Source organism: Ailuropoda melanoleuca, unplaced genomic scaffold (genome assembly GCF_002007445.2).
Source record: "Ailuropoda melanoleuca isolate Jingjing unplaced genomic scaffold, ASM200744v2 unplaced-scaffold4140, whole genome shotgun sequence".
NCBI lineage: Eukaryota > Metazoa > Chordata > Mammalia > Carnivora > Ursidae > Ailuropoda > Ailuropoda melanoleuca.
Genome location: NW_023213171.1, coordinates 5327 through 14797, shown reverse-complemented (window position 1 = coordinate 14797; position 9471 = coordinate 5327). Strand labels below are relative to the sequence as shown.

At 40.1% G+C, this 9471-nt stretch overlaps 1 long non-coding RNA gene across 1 annotated transcript in view; it reads right to left on the bottom strand.

Annotated features, from left to right (window-relative positions):
• Positions 1-3864: 3864 nt before the first annotated feature.
• LOC117799045 overlaps positions 3865-9471 on the bottom strand; it is a 9341-nt gene continuing 3734 nt past the window's right edge. The window contains exons 2-3 of the long non-coding RNA XR_004622933.1: positions 5194-5355; positions 3865-4192 (exon numbers count right to left, since the gene is read on the bottom strand). This is a non-coding gene — a long non-coding RNA (uncharacterized LOC117799045). The remainder of the gene's footprint in view (positions 4193-5193; positions 5356-9471) is intronic.

The window sequence follows — 9471 nt, the reverse complement described above, 5'->3', positions numbered from 1 at the left end:
CTGCCTACCAAGTGCCAGTGGCCTTCGAAGAATTTCTCCAGTCAAGATACTACACCCGGAACTGTAGCTGCCCCTGGAGTCGACTGTCACCTGATCGCATTTACAACAGTCCACAGTCATTATCCAAGATCATTCGACTCAGCAGGCCACGCAGCTGAGTTAAAGGGGGTGTGGGAAGTAGCACTGCCTCTGCTTGCTTTCTCGTCAGCAGTTGCCGCAGGGATGCCGCATTTGCTTATGGTTTACTATGTTGGTAGGAAGGGGAAGTTCCAGAGATTTCTACTTGGCCCTTACTACCATGATGGCCCTCACTCCATAGGTCAGAGAGCCAACGTGGAAATTCTCTCTGTTGCCGAGTATGTCTATTCCAATTATATGTTCAGTAATGGGAATTAACTACAGGGCGGATCCACAGAACAAGTGGAGTGAATCACACTTAAGACTCCACCTATCACCCGAGCACCATAATCCCTCATTTTGAGTAGGGATCGCAGTGTTGTTTTGGGTCCCCAGGAATTAATATCAAATTAGAGCCAGTGTTTAGTCATCTGAAAAAGTCTGGATATTTTCTGTTTTTCAGTATATACTAACTCTAATAGCCACAGGTCCCCTTGAGGAGACTTAGGGGAAGATTCACAGTCTATGCCTGCAGTAATGCTGCAGAGTTCATCCTCAGGGGGACCTGGCACTTGTAGTGAAGGGGCTTTGGTCTTTGAATTGACTCAGTTCTGGAAATTGAAGGAGAAACAATGACTCTTCATTGTGGTGACTCAGGATCAGGGTTTTGGCTTCTAGACCTGGACTTTCTTCTGTTATAAACACCAAGTAATTCTCTATCAGGCTGCTCATCAGTTTTGTTCATAGGGATACCATGATTAATTAGCCACTGCCAAATACCCCTATGGGCAGAGGCATTCTGATTTCCAGTACATCCCTGCTGCCCTTCATAGTAAATGCAGTCACCTGTCTTCAGCAGTTAAGTGCTGCCCCATGTCCTCTGGCTCTCCAGGATCCCATCATCACCACTGAAACCAGGGAAGCTATTTCAATGATGATACCAGCCATGATCTTACCTGGCCTACACAGGAAAGCAACCAAAGACCTTTTCGAGGATGCGGGTGCTTTCCCCACTAACTTATTTCTCACTGTCTTAGTATAGGAGTGTCTTCTGGGAAGAAATGTCTCACAGAAACTTGTTACATGTAGGTGTTCCGCGGCAAATCTGGAGGGCACACAAATTCACTCTGATATTCCTATTCCCCTAAGTCTTCGCATTCTCTCCTCCAGCTCATGGCAGGAAGCTCTGGATCTCTACCTCATTAAATGGGCGCCACTTTGAGTCACTGAGACCAGGTTTCAAGCAAACTGTGAGGGTCACCTCCAGCTTCACAAGCTATCCCATGAAATCCAGACTCTCTAGTAAATAAATCCGTATCGATGAACGTGACTCAATCTAGTGTCATATCCCACCCTCACTGGTCTAACACCCTTAGACTCCATTCCCATACATGTCTCCCAATGTCAAGCAAAGCCTTGTCGTTCTTTAGGTTTATAAGGTATCTCCCTCTGAGCTATAGTTATCTGAGTTATCTGTACCCCGGAACTTGCTGAGATTTGACTCTCGTTATAGATCCAGGGGCAAGAGGAGTGACTGAGCTGGGTCTTGAGAGTGAGCATCTGACTCAGATGAAGTTATTACTACGGCATTTTCAGGGAAAAGAAGACTGATCTCCTCAGCCCCTGAAGGGCGTACTAATTCCATAGGCAAGGGAGGCTCAGAGTTACTTGGGGCTTCAAGATTATCAATTACTTCCGAATCCACCAAGATATTCCTTTTCTGAGTTTCAGGGTTCATTGCTTCCCAATGAATGCCCTACTTGCACGTGAGAAATTTGGCATGACTATGAATTCATGTGTAATACTGACTGAAATACTATTATTTCAGTGCCCCATTGTCACTACTACTGATCAACATTACACTTGACACTGAAGCTATACGATAAGCCACAAAATGGAAATAAACATATAAATAGCAAAAGGAAAATATAAAATTATTGTTTGCAGTCAATAAGATTTTCTATCTAGAAAATCTAAATGAACCAACTGAAAAACCATTAAAACTAATAGGAGAAGATATAAGGCATCTACAGCGATATGCAAAAATGAATAGCTTTTCCATATACCATGCGTTTAGAGACATATCTAAGAATGTTTAGCATTGTTATACTAGCAAAACTTGGAAACAACCTGAATGTCCACTAGTAGAAGAATGTTTAACTGAATTTTGGTATATCCCCTTTATGGAATATTATATAGCAGTTGTACTGCTATAGGAAACATGAAGACAAAGTAAATTAAAAAAAAAAAACCAGAGTCTGGAATAATATATATAGTATGAGTCCATTTATGTGACAAGTATCAATAAATAAGCATAAATAGATGGATAGATAAATACTGAAAACGTAAGTATTCAGGTACATATAGAAGTATGTATATCAAAGAAAAAGATGTGGAAGAAATTTTGGAACAATTTGGAGTGATTAAGAGAACTTTCATTTTTTCACTTTTTAAAATCAATGTATTTCTGTGCTGTTTCAAAATTTTAATTGAAAAATGTTCATGTATTGCTGCGTTATTGAGCTGAAGATCTAGGAAACACTGACTTTATCCATCCATTCTCCATTTATCCACCAACTCATCTGATTGTTACTAAACACATGCTAACTATGCATCTGACACCTGAACAGGGAACATGGCACAAAATCCCTAAACTGCCTGGGTATGAGACCCTGCTCCTAATAGCCTACCAGATTTTGTTTTCAGTAAAGCCCCGTAAGACAGCATCTATTAATTCTTTTCACTAACCACAAATTTGGAATTGTTTACTGAAAATTCATTAGCTTTCTCAAAAGTGGACTGAATCATAAGCTGGAAATTTTTCCCCTATTCATCCAACAGGGATATTGTTTTTAAAACTCCACTCAGCTTCGTTTCTTATTAGTTTTAGAAATTCTAATTAAAACCATTTCAATCACATAGAATTCACACAAGAATAAATAAGATGAATAAAAAAATATGAAAAATGGTCAATTTTTCGATTCTATTAGCAAAAAAAAAAGAAGCAAAATAAAACAACTCATTAAATTAGCACCTTAAAAATATCTAAAATACTTAGCATGGTTGATGATACCTCGAAATTAGGGTCAGCAATTTACATTGTTGATGGTAGTGTAGATTAGAAAGTATTAGCAGTATTTATCAAGAGTCACAAAATACCAGTCTCTCTGACATAAAACTGTCATGTTTCAGATTTACTTTTGGTAAATAATTGCAATGAAGGAAAAGAGTTTTTTGGGCAAAGCTTTCATTACTGAATTACTTATAATAACAAAACCTTGGAAATAATCTAAATATCCAAAATAAATGGTAACAAGCAAACTATGGCATGATCATTCAATAGAACATAAAACTATTTTAAATTATTTTATGAAGGCACTGTAATAACATAGAAAAAAATGAGTAAAAAAGCAATTGACAACTAAAAAAGAAAATCTTCCCTCAACTAAGAGTATCTTATTTTAATCATTTTAAAAATCACTAAATTTTATTTTAAAATTATGACTATAAGGAATATAGGAGCAATGGGACGCCTGGGTGGCTCAGTCAGTTAAGAGTTTGCCTTCGGCTCAGGTCATGATCCCAGAGTCCTGGGATCGAGCCCCCCATGGGGCTCCTTGCTCAGCGGGGAGCCTGCTTCTCCCTCTGCCTGCTGCTCCCCCAGCTTGTGCTCTTTCTCTCTCCCTCTAAAAAATAAATAAAATCTTTAAAAAACAAACAAACAAACAGGAATATAGGCGCAAGAAAACAGTTTCTTATATAATGCTGAATGATAGAGGCAGAAAACAAAATTTCACCTGTACTCAAATTATAAAATATTCATTCAGATGGATAACTGTGAGACAAGACATGGGCTACAGCTCATTCATTAGGCTAGTAGAATTATGGTTGATTTTTACCCCTCAAAAAATGTCTTTCCTTAACATTTTTTTTGCCGTCCTTGGTATCTTGTAAGTGGAACACAAGCCCATCGGAGGGCAGGAAAGTTCTGGTGACCCACCTGCTGCTCCTTTCTAAGGAACATTTCAATCTCCATATGAATCCTGTTCTCTTCTTCGGTTTTCAACCTCAGTTTCTGTGACAACAATAAACCAATATCAGAAATTCTTGCCAGCAGGGTTCAGAATGAGAAGTTCTCAAGATTAGAGGTGTAGCTGTGACCGTATCTCAGTTTTCTTTACCAGCTGGAATCCCAAGAATCCTCCCATATTGCTCTAGGGTAGCAAATCCTTCCCTTCAACCCACTTTGTGTTCACGAACATTGCTGAGCCCTGTGTCGGGCACTGTGCTGGACACATGCCAGTGCCCACGACAAAAGAACCATGATCCGGTTGCCTGGATAAAGTGATGTCAATTTAAGGAGAGAAACAATGCTTCAAGGGCACAAGGTTCTTAGGCCCTAAAAAGGAAATTCCAGAGTGCAAGGAAAGTTTGTAGTCAGAGTTGTATGACAAACCCAGGGGAGTAAGCTTTCAAATAAGTGGGGTCCAGAGAAAGCAGTCCTCCTCCCCACGGATGACACTACTCATGTTTGCTCCTTCCCACCTACCTACTGTTCGCTTAGCCATTGTAGCCTTCCTTTTCTAATGAGGGTCTATCCTTTTATTTCTCCGGATATTTTCCACTGTGACTTTCCATCTTCATAAATTTAGATTTGAATGAAGTTCAGCTCTCTTGATTTTATATTTCTTAATGGAGGGATAAAAGGTACCAGTTGGGCAGCAGCAAAATCCCACACGTAATATGTATCTTGTTTTGCCGTAATTACTAGGAGAAATGGCAAGTGGTTTTATAAAATAAGGATAAAGTGACCAACGGAAGAAAGTACAACTGATTTTCAAAGTCATCACAAAAAAAACAGTGGATGTAGGCTACAGCCCATCGGAATCTCTGCCTGCAAATACGCAAGACCTCATTCTGTTTTTAATTCTAATCTCAAATGTGAGAGCTGTAGGAGAGATGGAGCAAAGATCAAGAAAATCTCCCCCTCCTTCCTCCTCTGTTAGCTGAGGCAATATGAAGAGTGACAACTATAATGCCATGGACTGTGTTCATTCCTAATGTAGCAGTGATTACCTCGATCTCTTCGAGCAAGAGCTCCTCAGTTCTGTTACATTTCTTCTGGGTCTGGGAGATCTGCAGCTCAGTGTTTTTCTTCATATAGCGATTTTCCATGTTGGTTTTTGCTTTCATCTCTTGCAACTGGTCCTTGAGGTGAGCAATATATTCATTCCGACTCTGTAGAGGTAAGACCAGGTTTCTAAATTAAAATACATTCAGGGGGCGTCTGGGTGGCTCAGGTGGTTGGGCGTCCAACTCTTGATTTTGGCTCAGGTCATGATATCAGGGTCATAAGATGGAGCCTGGCATCAGGCTCTCCGCTCAGCAGGCAACCTGCTTGAAATTCTCTTTCTCCCTCTCCTTTTCCCTCTGCCCTTCCCCTAAGCCATTCTCTCTCTCTAAAATAAATAAATCATTTTAAAAATAATAAAATAAACAAAATAATAAAATAAATAAAATACACATACTCTATTCAGTTCAGCCAATGGCCAAAGCCTATCTTTTGTATTTATAAATCAACAAGAAACTGGATCTATTTTTCTATTATTGCATTATAGGAAAGTTGGCCAATAATCATGGATAGTATACAGGAAAATGAAGGAAAAGTAGTTCTAAGCATCAGGAATGGGAGTTTCTTTCCTAGGTACACTGTTTGGGTAGTCTCTATGCACAAAGATTTCCTATTGCTATCTCACTTTGGTAGAAAGAGCACTGGTCTAAATGATCAAAAGACCTGTTTTCCTACCCAAGCCCCCAACAGTTGTGTTTACCTGGCCAAGTCAGTTAAACTCTCCCAGTCTTACCTTCTATAAAATAAAAACATTAATAATCTGCCCTATCTGGAATATCTCAGCAAGTGATTATAAGGAATTAATTGAGAATATGTGAAAACTCTTTGCAGGTCACAAAGTGCTTGGCAATTTTAAGGTTTCAATATTCATTTAAAAAAACATTCATTCAGTACCATACTAAGTTAAATAGTAGAAACCTGATAGACGTGGTCCTTGCCCTCGAGAGACAACTTACAATCTAGTGACAGAGATGTGATTAAAATTAAACAAACTTTTTGGGGCATCTGACTGGCTTAGTTGGTGGAATGTGTGCCTCTTGATCTCAGGGTTATGAGTTCAAGCCCATGCTGAGTGTAGAGATTACTTAAAAATAAAATCTTAAGGGACGCCTGGGTGGCTCAGTCAGTTGGGCAGGTGACTCTTGACTTCAGCTCAGGTCTTGAGCTCAGGGTCATGAGATCGAGCCCCATGTTGGGCTCCCCGCTCAGCAGGGAATCTGCTTCAGGATTCTCTCTCCCTCTGCCCTTCTGACTGCTTGCTCTCTCACTCTTGCTCTCTCTCAAATAAATAAATCTTTAAAAAAATAAAATAAATAAAATCTTAAAAAAGACAGCAAACTTTTTTAAGGTGCAAAACACTATTAAAGAATAGGACACCAGGCCATGAGAGAGAGTAACAAGGGAGGCCCACATTAGATCAGTAGTCTATAAAGGATTCTCTGAAAAAGGAATGTTAAATCTGACACCTGAACAATAAGTATGTACGTCACATGAAAACTGGGGTCAAGGAGGAGTTTAAGAAAAAGGAAGAATAAGTGCCTAAGTCCCGAGGCAGCAAAAACCTGGATACATTCTGGGAACTGAAAGAAAACTCTGGAGACTATCCCAGTGAGGGCTGAGGGTGGGACAAGATGAGGTTGGAGAGGGCGGCAGGACGGACCATACAGGACCTCAGAGGCACTAGTACAGAGTTTGAATTGTAATCCAAGGGCTATGGGAAGCCTCCGAAGGGTTTTAGTCAGGGAGGTAACATTTGATTGTTTGAGAACAATCAGACACAGCATGAGTAATTTCACAGAGAGATGATCGGTTAGCTGACAGCACGACAAGCAAACACAACTAATAACGCAAATGCATTGCTTTAGTCAGAGATCTCCATTTCTCTAAATAGCAACCACCTTTTGTTTCACCATGTAAGCAGGGTGGAGTTAGTTCTAAGCATTAGAAGAAGAAACAAAGCAGAAATCGGTCAAGATCATCCACGATGAAAAACAAACACGGTTTAAAGGATCATAGGCCCCTAAACTTAATCAGAGAGGTCTTTTTTGGCTCACTTTTCCCCTCTCCCTTCTTTCTACACTCTTCTCCCTTTTCCCGTCTCTTCCCATGTTGCTCCCCTCCTCCCTTCTAATTCAAGCTGTATGGCAGTCAGGGAGGAAGTCTGGATTTCCAGGAAGACTTGAGTTAGAGCAAAATGTGATGGCTTCACTTCCTCATTGGCCAGAATCTTTATACCTATTTAACCACTTAGTCTTTCTTCAAGGCCCTGCTTTTACACCATGTAAGTCCAGAAAACCTTTTCTAGAAAACCTCAGCCCATATAAATATCTGTAGTATTGTTTCTCACAGAATCTAATGGTATTGAATGGTGAGGTATTCATTAAATAGCATCAATACAAAGATATACTCTGAAAAACTCAAGAAAATGTTCTGGTCAGCTTTCTTTATCAAACCAAATACTGAGTCTTTCAGAGTAAAAATATGAAGATCAGAAATGCAGAGTTAAGACTCTAGGAGTTTCTGCCTATGGCAAGCAAAAGGTATTGTTATGTAACTTAATAAGGTCATAAGACATTGGTCTACAATTACCCTGTGCCAAGCCAAAGGCATCTGGTTTCAGTGCTGTTGCCATGGGCTTCAGATTATTCCCAACTGTACTGCTCTTCACAATTTGTGGCCTCCTATGGTGACCGTGTGGGGACAGAGGAAGACAGAAAATACTGGCAGGCTAGTGATGGTAAAAGCACGATCAAGGCATACTAAATTCACTGCAGTAGCATTCCATATCTTCATCTTCCCAGTCTGCAAAAAAAAGGCAGCCTAGAAGCAGCGGGGTACAGGCCAAGGGTCATCGTGGGTTGTATGAATTTCTTTTAAGATTCTCACTACGAAAAGATCTGCCCTCACCACAACCCACCAGCATAACCCCAGTCATCCAGAGTGTCTGTGGACTGATGCAGCGTATTTGTGGGTTTTTGTAGCAGACCAAACTTGACTTAACAAACCCCCAAACTGCTTTCAGATCTGTACTTGTTATTTGAATTCAGAGGAGCATGATTTAGTAATGGAAACAAGCAGTCAACCAATTATAGTTAATAAGGCTCTGATGGCTGCCACAAAAGTGTGAGCCAAAGGATTTTAATGGTAGTGTCCATTTTCGTAATTGAACACAACGTAGCGATGAGGGTTTGGTTGGATGGAAAAAGGAAAATGGGCATGTGGTCCATTAAAGTGACAAAAGCCACAAGAAAAAATACAGTTCTGTATTAAGGTAACATCTGTATTTGTCTGTCTATGACTAAGAATAGTGGCTTATTCTAGAACAGTCTCTGAATAAACCCTGAGCTACACAGTCACCCATTCTAAGATGCAGATGAAACAGGTCCAAACTTCTAAAGTTTTGGGCTCCAGTTCCACGCATTGCTTCATTTCCATCTGAACTATTCCCGTTTCAATTGTACCAATTTCCTCTTTTCTTTCCTTTTGTAATAAAGTTTCCATACACCTCATTGTCTTGACTGATGATCTCTGAGTAAACTTTAAATGTAATGCCTGAAACTACACACAATATTATAAATGTCTAACTACAACAGAGGGCAGGGGAGTATTTTTTTCCCTGTTGTATAAAAACTATCCTGGGCCACAAACTGCAGTAATCAAAACAAAGAGGAAGCACTTCAAACGCTTTTCACAAGACTGGTCATGGTTGTCAGGGTTCTGAGGACAATCCAGCAGCAACAGCACTGTAAAAGGAAGACTCTACCAAGTCTACAGAAGATGGGAAGGCAGGCACCTTTGAAAAATGTTGTTACTACAGAGCGCCTGGGTGAATCAGTCAGTTAAGCGTCTCACTTTGGCTCAGGTCATGATCTCAGGGTCCTGGGATGGGGCTTCACACTCAGTGGGGAACCTGCTTGCCCTCTGCCCTTCCCCCTGCTTGTGCTCACCCTCCCTCTCTCTCTTTTCCTTGCTTTCAAATAAATAAAATATTTTTTTAAAATGCCGTTACTACCACAAAAAGTGGTTAAGACAGGGATTCATGTTAGAACCATGTTAGAAACTAGAACCTGGCTAAGCCTCTAATGGGACTATTGAAGACAAGTCAGGTCTTCACAACTCTCAACTTACAAAAGTCTTCTAAACAAAACGTTGTATTGTATACAAATACATATATAAATTTAAGGGAAATGAGAAGCCCTAGGCCCAGGAGAAAAATAAATCCT